This window comes from Psammomys obesus, unplaced genomic scaffold (assembly GCF_907164565.1).
Source record: "Psammomys obesus unplaced genomic scaffold, mPsaObe1.curated_primary_1811, whole genome shotgun sequence".
Classification (NCBI taxonomy): domain Eukaryota; kingdom Metazoa; phylum Chordata; class Mammalia; order Rodentia; family Muridae; genus Psammomys; species Psammomys obesus.
Window position 1 is genome coordinate 37,808 of NW_026590482.1, and position 10,015 is coordinate 47,822.

Consider the following 10,015-nt stretch of genomic DNA (forward strand, 5'->3'; position numbering starts at 1 on the left):
GAGACCAGAGAGAGATAAAGAGAAAAGAACAAAACAGAAGCAGAAACAAAAAAAGCAAGGTAAGAGAAAATTCAGGTAAGGAAAGAGATGTGAAGAGGGAGAAGAAAGTCATCAAATAAATAGGAAAAAAAATAGCACAAACACTCAACCTAGTTATAAATTTTGTGAAAAATTACACTATGAACATGATGATAAGGATCACTAGATCATGTGAAATAAATGTGTGTGGCATTCACTTTCATGGTGGTCTTGATCTCAAATCTTCTGATATATTAAAGAAGTTCTTCACTGAAATTCTGTTTCGCCGCCCTTGAGTAGTGAAGACCAAAATGGCAATTTTATGCTTACTAAACTATTAGTGGAAGCTTTCTGGAGCAGGGAGGTGTGAGCAGGTTTACTGTATCTCTTAATTTTTACAACCTGCCGCGAATATATTCCCTTCTCAAGTACTACCTAACAAGTGTAGGCTATGTTTGCTCCAAGTAACAGCGCTGCAGCCATTACACTTCCTCATTGTGTTTTTGGCCTCCAAATTCACAGCATTGTCTTCAACAGGTTTTGTGGAGATACTCAGGCAAGAAACCAACCACTTTAGGGTCCAATACTCGGCTTTTTAATTGGATTCCTCAGAACGATCTTCTTGGTAAGACCTCGAGGGAGAAAAGTTGGGCAGGCAAACCAACACCAAATCAGCTGATGACATTAATAATTTGAATTTTCATGCTGCACTTCCACTTTAGAAACAAATACAATGGAATAATTGTTCATTAAATTAGTAATTTTCTTTTAGTTTTGCATGTTTTTGCTTTGGTTCACAGAACATAAGGTTCAGTTAAGATTTTCATCAGTCTTCAGAATTTCATCAGATGTCATCTGGTACACAGTGACACCTTCTCAGTGAAAGGGGATTAATTCTAGGGAAGAAATGTCCCATGTTCCCAAACTTTGGAAGAAGTTGCCTTCTTCAGAGACTCACACTATGCACTTTTTTTTTTTTTTCCGAATGGGATAGATTAAAATCCACAGCAACTTGTCACTCTGTCCCTCAAACAGGACATCCTAAAACCAAAGCTTTCATCACTCATGGTGGAACAAATAGGATCTACGAAGCCATTTACCATGGGATCCCTATGGTGGGAATTCCCATGTTCGCTGATCAGCCCGACAACATTGCTCACATGAAGACCAAGGGAGCAGCCTTGAATATGAACATCAACACAATGACAAGCTCCGATTTACTCAGTGCCTTGAGAGCCGTCATTAATGAGCCTGTGTGTGTATTACAGTTTATGGAGCTCTGCCAGTCATTGGTTAGCCTTGCCATCATTCTAAAAATTTCATTTTCCAATGTTTCATATCTTTTATCTGCCTTATGTGCAAACAGGAAAACATAAAAGACAGGCAAAAAAGAATTTTTTTCTTTCATTTTCTATCTGCTGAAGTGAGTTCCTGAAACTGGGGAAAACATTTGCTTTGAAGATTGTATAATCAATAAATTTGCAAAATATAGTGTGAATATATAAATTTACTCATAGCTTTCATTTAAGAAATAAATATATAAGCATTTAGATGCAATCTTTAAATGCAAGGTGGGACTGATAATATGCTCAAAATGTTTTTAAGAAATAAAAACATAGTGTTATTAAACATTACTCTTATGTAACAGTTATTTCTGAGTAAGGATGTTATAATATTTAAGCTAGTCCAGATATATATTTGAGGAGACAACCTTAGGGTTAGGAATGCCAATATATGCAATCAAGCAGTATATGGAATACGGGTATTATGTTTTATCTCCTCCCTCTCATATTATATGTGGAATATATTAACATATATATTACCATTAAAGTAATTTAAAGTTAAACACTAAGCCAAAAAGTACTGTTAAGATTGCCTGAGAACACAAGGCACAGTGTTTTCATTCCATTCTCTGACTCTGTAAAACAGCGAAGACTTTGACAGGGAGCTGGGAAAGCCCTTGCCGTGCAAGTGTGTGGGCCTGAGTTCAGATCCCCAGTGTGGTAGATTCTGCCTGTAATCCCTGGGCTTCTAGAGCAAAATGAGAGGTAGAGACAGGAGAACCCCTAGAAGCAGCCCAGTTAGGGTTGTGTGCGCAGGAGTGAAAAGCAGACCCTTCTTAGGAGGACTAACACCTAGCAACTGTCCTCTGACCTCTCCATGTACAGGTGTCACTCAGCCCTCCTGGGCACTGACACATGCAAAGATAAAGAGTCAAAAGAGGGTGCATTCTAGCTGTTCTTATAAATGGTAGTGATGTTAATTATTCAGAATGTTTTTAATTAAATTTTTTATATTAATTACAGTTTATTTACTTTGTATCCCAGCTGTAGCTCTCTCTCTCCTCTCCTCTCAATCCTCCCCTCCCTCTCTCTTCTTCACCCATGCTCCTCCCCCAGTCCACAGATAGGGGAGGTCCTCCTCCCCTTCCATCTGACCCTAGCTTACCAAGTCTGCAGGACTGGCTGCAACGTTCTCCTCTGTGGCCTAGCAAAGCTGTTCCTCCCTCGGGGTGGGGTGGGGGTCGAGGAGAGAGCCACTGAGTTCATGTCAGAGATAGTCCCTGTTCCCCTTACTGGAGATCCCACTTGCATACTGAGCTGCCACGAGCTGCTGAGCATCTGAGCGGGGTTCTAGGTTATATGGTCCTGGTTTGGAGAATCAGTCTCAGAAAAGACCCCTGTGCCCAAATATATTTGGTCCTCGTGGAGCCTCTGAAAATAAGGAAATCATGAAATTTGTAGGCATATGGTGGGATCTAGAAAAGACCCTTCCAAGTAAGGTATCCCAGAAGCAGAAAGACACACATGATATATACTCACTTATAAGTAGATACTAGACCTAAAGATAGGATAAACATACTAAAATCTGTACATCTAAAGAAGCTAAAGAAGAAGGAGGACCCAGGGTAAGATGATCAATCCTCACTTAGAAAGACATTCAGAGCATTTTAAGAGTTTTGTGCTTGAACATTTAGTGACTAAAATGTGAAATAAATTAGTACACATGGCCCTTTCTTTTTCTGCCTTGCTTATAAAATCAGGAACTTGTAAAATTTAGAGTCACAACATTTTCTACCAATATAAGTAAATTTGAAATTTAATCTCCAAGTGTGAGCAGGGAATTTTGTTGAACAAAATGAATTTGCAATTTTGATGTTTTATCAGCTTAAAATTAAGCTGGATGACTCTGAGGAACTGTCTTTGACTCTATGCGTAGTTCAGGGAAATAGTATAAGGTTTTTGTTTTGTTTTTCTTTGCATTGTTTGTTCTGTTTTGTTTTTCTTTTTAAATTTAATTTTATTTATATATTTAGTTTATTACAATTTATTTACTTTGTATCCCTGTTGCAGACCCCTCCCTGGTCTCCTCCCAGTCTCACCCAATGGATCTCCCTCTTCTTCTCCAATGCCCTTTCCCTAGTCTCCTGATATTGAAGGACCTCCTCCCCTTCTATCTGACCCTAGCCTATCAGGTCTCATCATGACTGGTTGCATTGTCTTCCTCTGTGGCCTGGCAAGGCTACACCCCCTAGGGAGTGGTGATCAAAGAGCTAGCCACTGAGTTCATGTCAGAGACAGCCCCTGCTCCCCTTACTAGGAACCCACTTGGAAACTGAGCAATCAATTGGCTTCCACAATGAGCCAAGAAGAATTCATACCCATGCTCCCTGCTGCTCATAGAGGTCTACTGCATTCCATGGGCCTGATGAGCACATTGCCTGTTTTCCAATCCAATCCAGCAGCATGGAAGCATCTATTCATAAACCACATGCCTTCCCTTATTACCACAACTGAGATTAACCCAGCAGAATCAATATGAGACAGAATCATCATTCTGACTCCATTTTTGGAAAGTAAAAGAGACAACATATTTTGCCATTTAAATATATAGATCCCTGCAATGGGCTGTTTCAGAAATGCTTAAAACTTACCTCCGACAATAGGCCTGCTCTTTGATCACCTCCCCCTGAGGGGAGAGCAGTCTTACCAGGCCACAGAAGATGATAATGCAGCCACTGCGGATGTGATCTGATGGACTAAGATCAGATGGAAGGAGAGGAGGACCTCCCCTATCAGTGGACTTGGGGAGGGGCAAGCGAGAAGAAGGAGGAGGAAGGGTGGGATCGGGAGGGAAGGAGGGAGGGGCTTATGAGGGGATACAAAGTGAATAAAGTGTAAAAAAAATAATAAAAAGGAAAAAAAAAGAAAAAAAACTTAACTCTTGCATATTTTCATGGCAAATGGACTGAAGCATTTGATTTTAGGGTACTGTTTATTTTCTGCACAGTGTCAAAGCCCTTGTACTTGCTTATGCCATCCTTAAATGAAAGCAGTAGGTTTTTGTGTGTTTGTTTTTTTTGTATTCAGTCACACATTGCTGAAATGTTTTTTTTTTTTTTTTTTAATCACAAGAGTATAAATGTGGATGCATGAAGGGGTCTCTGAAAATGTCAGATAGGGATGCAAACCCTGAGAAGAAATAAAATTGAAAACCTGGTGCTTATTGACTTCATCTACCTGGATCAGACTTCAGGGAGTGTAATGCCAGGGATTTCATTGTCAGCATATTTAAAACACAGCACTATTTGGAGAAAAGTTGACAGGCAACAATTGATCAAGTCAGGTACAACAAGCCTTACAGCGCAACCACACAGATTTACAAAGTACGTGTGACCATGAGGGTGAGGCTTTAAAACTGAAAGGCCTAGAATCTAGTGCAGTCTCTGACCAATAGAATCGATTTCAGCAGGCCAAAATGTACATGCCACATCTCCCCTAATGTTGGGCAGAAGTCTAGGGAGAGAAGAGTCTGGAAAAAAACATTCTGGGGAATGAAGGTGAGGTCTGCCACAGAGAGAGCAAACTGGCCAACAGGTTGTTAGCAACCTTTGCTTTTAGCTTTCTAGACAGAATGCAAGTCAATCACACACATCCCTGTGTGATTAACATTCCATGTTCTCTTAGTGCTTCTCTCTGAGAGTAAGGACCTCTGGGGCCCTAATTCATAAAGGTGTGAAGGATCTCAGAACTCTAAAATGACTGACTTATGCTGACTGCCTGTTCTCTGTATCAACAACATGGACTACCTAGATGCCAGTAGTCATACATACATGAGAGGTCCCCTATCTTTATCTTGAAATAATCATGGGCACTATAATTCCTTGATACCACAATTCTTTCAATAAGATGAGACTATAGATCTTATACTCAGTCCTACATTTTCTATTACGTTTGCATTTGAGCGCATTGTCTTAAGAAGAGATTACTTCCACATCTTTTTCTTTAAATTCATGAAAACCTCTAAAACCAACAAAGTCTAAGAAAGGATTAAGCATTTTTTTCACCTTCTATATGACTGATGGCTTGCATAATACATAGGTGTTCCACGAACAATCAATAAAATAGGTTTTCTGTGTTTATCTTTCAGTTATAAAGAAAATGCCATGAGATTATCAAGAAGCCACCACAACCAGCCAGTGAAGCCTTTGGACAGAGCTGTCTTCTGGATTGAGTTTGTTATGCGCCACAAAGTAGCCAAGCACATTCCTGTGGCAGCGCATGACCTCAGCTGGGTCCAGTACCACTCTCTGGATGTGATTAGATTTTTTGCTGGCCTGTGTTGTAACTCTGACATTCATCATCACTAAATGTTGTTTGTTTACTTATCAAAAATGTGTGACAGAAAAGAAGAAAAAGGTGAACAGAAAAAAAGAAAACTAGGTTATTCAAGGTTTGAGAAAATCCTGAGTGACCATTACATTAATTTTAACCAAAAGAAGTTCACAGTCAGTTGCATTAATCCTATTTTCAAATAGCCTGTTCTTCTCTTTCAGACTAGAAATAAATATAAACATTTAACATGATGATTAACTACTCAGTGTCTCATTCTTCTATCTTGCAAGCAGTCTTATTCTCCTCTTACTGTTCTCAGACATAGGAAATGCTAATTATAAATATATTGTATAGAAATAAAGTGATGAATAACAGTATGTTAAACCCTGGGAAGGCACACAATATAGATGTAATTGGTGTAGAGTAGGCACTCATAAGAGTCAATGTCACAGGCCTATCATAGTATCAAAGCACGACCACAGAAATTTGGTGTGTTATGAAAAGCTGCTTTTCTAATAAAAATGAACCTTTCTATTTCTCCAGTATTAGAGCATAAATTCTTTTTTTATTTAAAAGAATTTTTTTATGCAGCATATTTTGACCATGTTTTCTACTTTCCATTATTCCTCCTAGGTCCTCCCAATCTCACTGCCCATCCAAATTCATTTTCTTTATCTCTCAGAACTACAAAAAAGGAAAAACGACAAACAACTAAAATCAAAAGATATAAAGGAAGAAGCAAAGAAAGATCAGTGAGGCAAAACAAAAAGGACACCAAAACAGAAAACAGAATGTGGACTTCGTTTTCTCTTGGTTAAGTACACCTTGGCATGGGGTGTAGTTGATATGCCCAGTGAACTCTGTTGGAGAAACTGGTTTTCACTTTCGCTGAAGGTGTCAGTCACAAACAGTTTTTCTGTTAGGGTAGGATTTTGTTCCCAATTTCCATTGGTGTCAGGAATTGTCTGGTCTGAACTTGTACAGGTCTCACAAATACTATCACACTCTCTGGGAGTTCATATCAGTCTCCTGTTGTGTCTGCCTAACTCTGTCTCTTTGGAGTCGGCCATCCTCTGGCTCCTACAATCTTTCTTCCTCCTTTTCCATATTGATCCTTGCACATTATAGAGGCGCTTGATAAAGACATCCAGTTTTGCACTGAGTGCAACAAAGTTTCTCTCACTCTACACAATGTCCAGTTTTGAGTATCTGCTTTACTTCCCATCTGCTGAGAGAATAAGTTTTTTGATATAAGTTGAGTGAGGCATTGACCCAACAGTATTACTCTCGGTGATTAGGAGTCACTTTATTGCTATGTCCCTTTAGTAAAATAGTAGAAGTATGTTTTCTACTGGGCCCATGACCTATCTAGTTTCAGGGTCTTGGCAGTTATCAGTGCCTGTCATTGTATCCATTTCATGGAGTAGACCTTCTATGCAATCAAAGAGTGCTTGGTTATCCTCATAACATGTGTACCACTCTTGAACCAGTATCAATCAGTTCTGTTCCTGGACTAGGAGACTGTGTACATAAGAACCAGCAACATTTTCTCTTCATATTTTGCTTTTGGACATTCTGATTAGGTAAAACTCTCTTCTGGTAAACCTTGAAGATGCCAACAGGGTATAGTTCCCTGGGTATAGTATGAATTTAATTTTGCCTCTCATTCCTTGGAGACTATGTGTGCAATATTCTAGTTTATATCTCACCATCCAGGTCTAACATAAATGTCAACAAACTTCTGTTCTTTTCTTGACAACATTGGCTTAGAAGCCTTAGATGTTGGATCTGACTTCAGTAGACATGATATTTAGTTTACAATGATCAAACAACCTAAACTACTCTCATTGTGTTTCAAAACCATAATGGCATGTCATTAAATTGAATACAGAACACTTTTTTTCCAAAGCCAGTCACCATAACTTTTTTTTACAGTGTTGCTAGAACATGACTTTTATCTGAGCACTTCGGGGACAGAGACGGAAGGATCTCTCTGAATTTGAAGCCAGCTCAGAGCCACAACATGTGATCCTGTTTTATTTTTTTTTAATTTTATTTTTTTCTTATCAGTTACATTTTATTAACTCTGTACCCCAGCCGTGTCCCGATCGCTCATTCCCTCCCAGTTCCTCCCTCCCTCCCTCATCTCCACCGTGCCCCTTGCCAAGTCCACTGATAGGGGGGACCTCCTCCCCATTCATCTGATCCTGTTTTATCAGGTATCTTCAGGACTGGCTGCAAAGCTCTCCTCTGTGGCCTAACAGGACTGCTCCTTCCTTGGGGGGTGGGGAGGCCAAAGAGCCAGTCATTGAGTTCCTGTTAGAAATAGTCCCTGTTCCCCTCACTATGGGAAACCAATTGGTTACTGAGCTACCACAGGCTACATCTGAGCAGGGTTCTAGGTTACATTCATACATGGTCCTTGGTTGCATGTCAGTCTCAGAAAAGACCCTGTGCCCAGATATATTTGGTCCTTGTGGAGCTCCTATCCTTTCCTCATCAGACTAACTCCCCTTCTTTCTTATGATTCCCTGTACACTGCCAAAGGTTTGGTCATGAGTCTTTGCTTTGAAAACACTGCTACTTAGAGTCTTTCAAATGCGCTCATTAGGCTCCTGTCAATGTTCAATGCGCATCCCATCTGTCTTTCAACACGAGGATTGATAATCTTACCCCATGTCCGCTCTCTTGATTATCTTTTTTAGGTGTGTAGATTTCATTATGTTTATCATATCTTATAGGTCTATATAAGTTAGTATATACCGTGTTTGTCTTTCTCTTTCTGGGATATTTCACTCAGGATGATCTTTTCTAGATCCCATCATTTGCCTGCAAATTTCATGATTTCCTCCTTTTTGGTTGCTAAGTAGAATTCCATTGTGTAAAAATACCACAATTTCTGTACCCATTCCTCCGTTGATGGACATGTGGGTTGTTTCCAGGTTCTGGCTATTACAAATAAAGCTGCTATAAACATGGCTGAGCAAATATCCATTTTGTGTACTTGAGCAAACTTTGGGTATATACCTAGCAGTGGTATAGCTAGGTCTTGAGGAAGCACTATTCCTAATTGTCTTAGGAAGCACAAGATAGATTTCCAGAGTGGTTGTACCAGTTTACGTTCCCACCAGCAGTGGAGGAGGGTTCCCCTTTCTCCACAACCTCTTCTTCATGTGTTGTCACTTGAGTTTTTCATCTTGGCCATTCTGATGGGTGTAAGGTGATATCTCAGGGTCGTTTTGATTTGCATTTCCCTGATGGCCAATGAGGAGGAGCATTTCTTTAAGTGTTTTTCTGCCATTAGGTATTCCTCTGTCGAAAACTCTCTGTTTAGCTCTGTTCCCCATTTTTTAATTGGATTACTTTTATTGATTGTTGATCTTAGAGCCTATGCTGTTGGTGTTCTGTTCAGGAAGTTGTCTCCTGTGCCAATGAGTTCTAGGCTGTTCCCCACTTTTTCTTCTAACAGATTTAGAGTATCTGGTTTTAGGTTGAGGTCTTTGATCCACTTGGACTTTAGTTTTGTGCAGGGTGATAAATATAGATCTATTTTCATTTTTCTGCATGTGGACATCCAGTTGGACCAGCACCATTTGTTGAACATGCTGTCTTTTTTCTATTGAATGGTTTTGGCTTCTTTGTCAAAAATCGAGTATTCATAGGTGTGTGGGTTTATTTCTGGGTCTTCTATGCGGTTCCATTGATCCTCTTTTCTGTTTTTATGCCAATACCATGCAGTTTTTATTACTATTGCTCTGTAGTACAACTTGAGATCGGGGATGGAGATACCTCCACATGATCTGTTGTTGTACAGGATTGTTTTGGAGATTCTGGGTTTTTTGTTTCTCCATATGAACCTGAGAATCTTTTTTTCAAGGTCAGTAAAGAATTGAGTTGGTATTTTGATATGAATTGCATTGAATCTGTAGATTGCTTTTGGCAGGATGGCCATTTTCACAATGTTAATCCTACCAATCCATGAGCACAGGAGATCTTTCCATCTTCTGAGATCTTCTTCAATTTCTTTCTTCAGAGACTTGAAGTTTTTCTCAAAAAGGTCTTTCACTTGCTTGGTTAGTGTCACCCCAAGGTACTTTATGTGGTTAGTGGCTATTGTGAAGGGTGTTGTTTCCCTAATTTCTTTCTCGGCCATTTTGTCTTTGGTATACAGGAGGGCTTCTGATTTTTTTGAGTTGATTTTGTATCCTGCCACTTTGCTGAAGGTGTTTATCAGCTGGAGGAGTTCTCTGGTTGAATTCTTGGGGTCGCTCATATATACTATCATATCATCTGCGAATAGTGACACTTTGACCTCTTCCTTTCCGATTTGTATCCCCTTGACCTCCTTTAGTTGTCTTATTGCTCTGGCTAGGACTTCAAGT

General features: G+C 39.6%; 1 pseudogene; it reads left to right on the top strand.

Moving 5' to 3' along the window:
- Positions 1-540: 540 nt before the first annotated feature.
- LOC129676956 (UDP-glucuronosyltransferase 2A3-like) lies at positions 541-5,741 on the top strand (annotated as a pseudogene).
- The last annotated feature ends 4,274 nt before the right edge of the window (positions 5,742-10,015 follow it).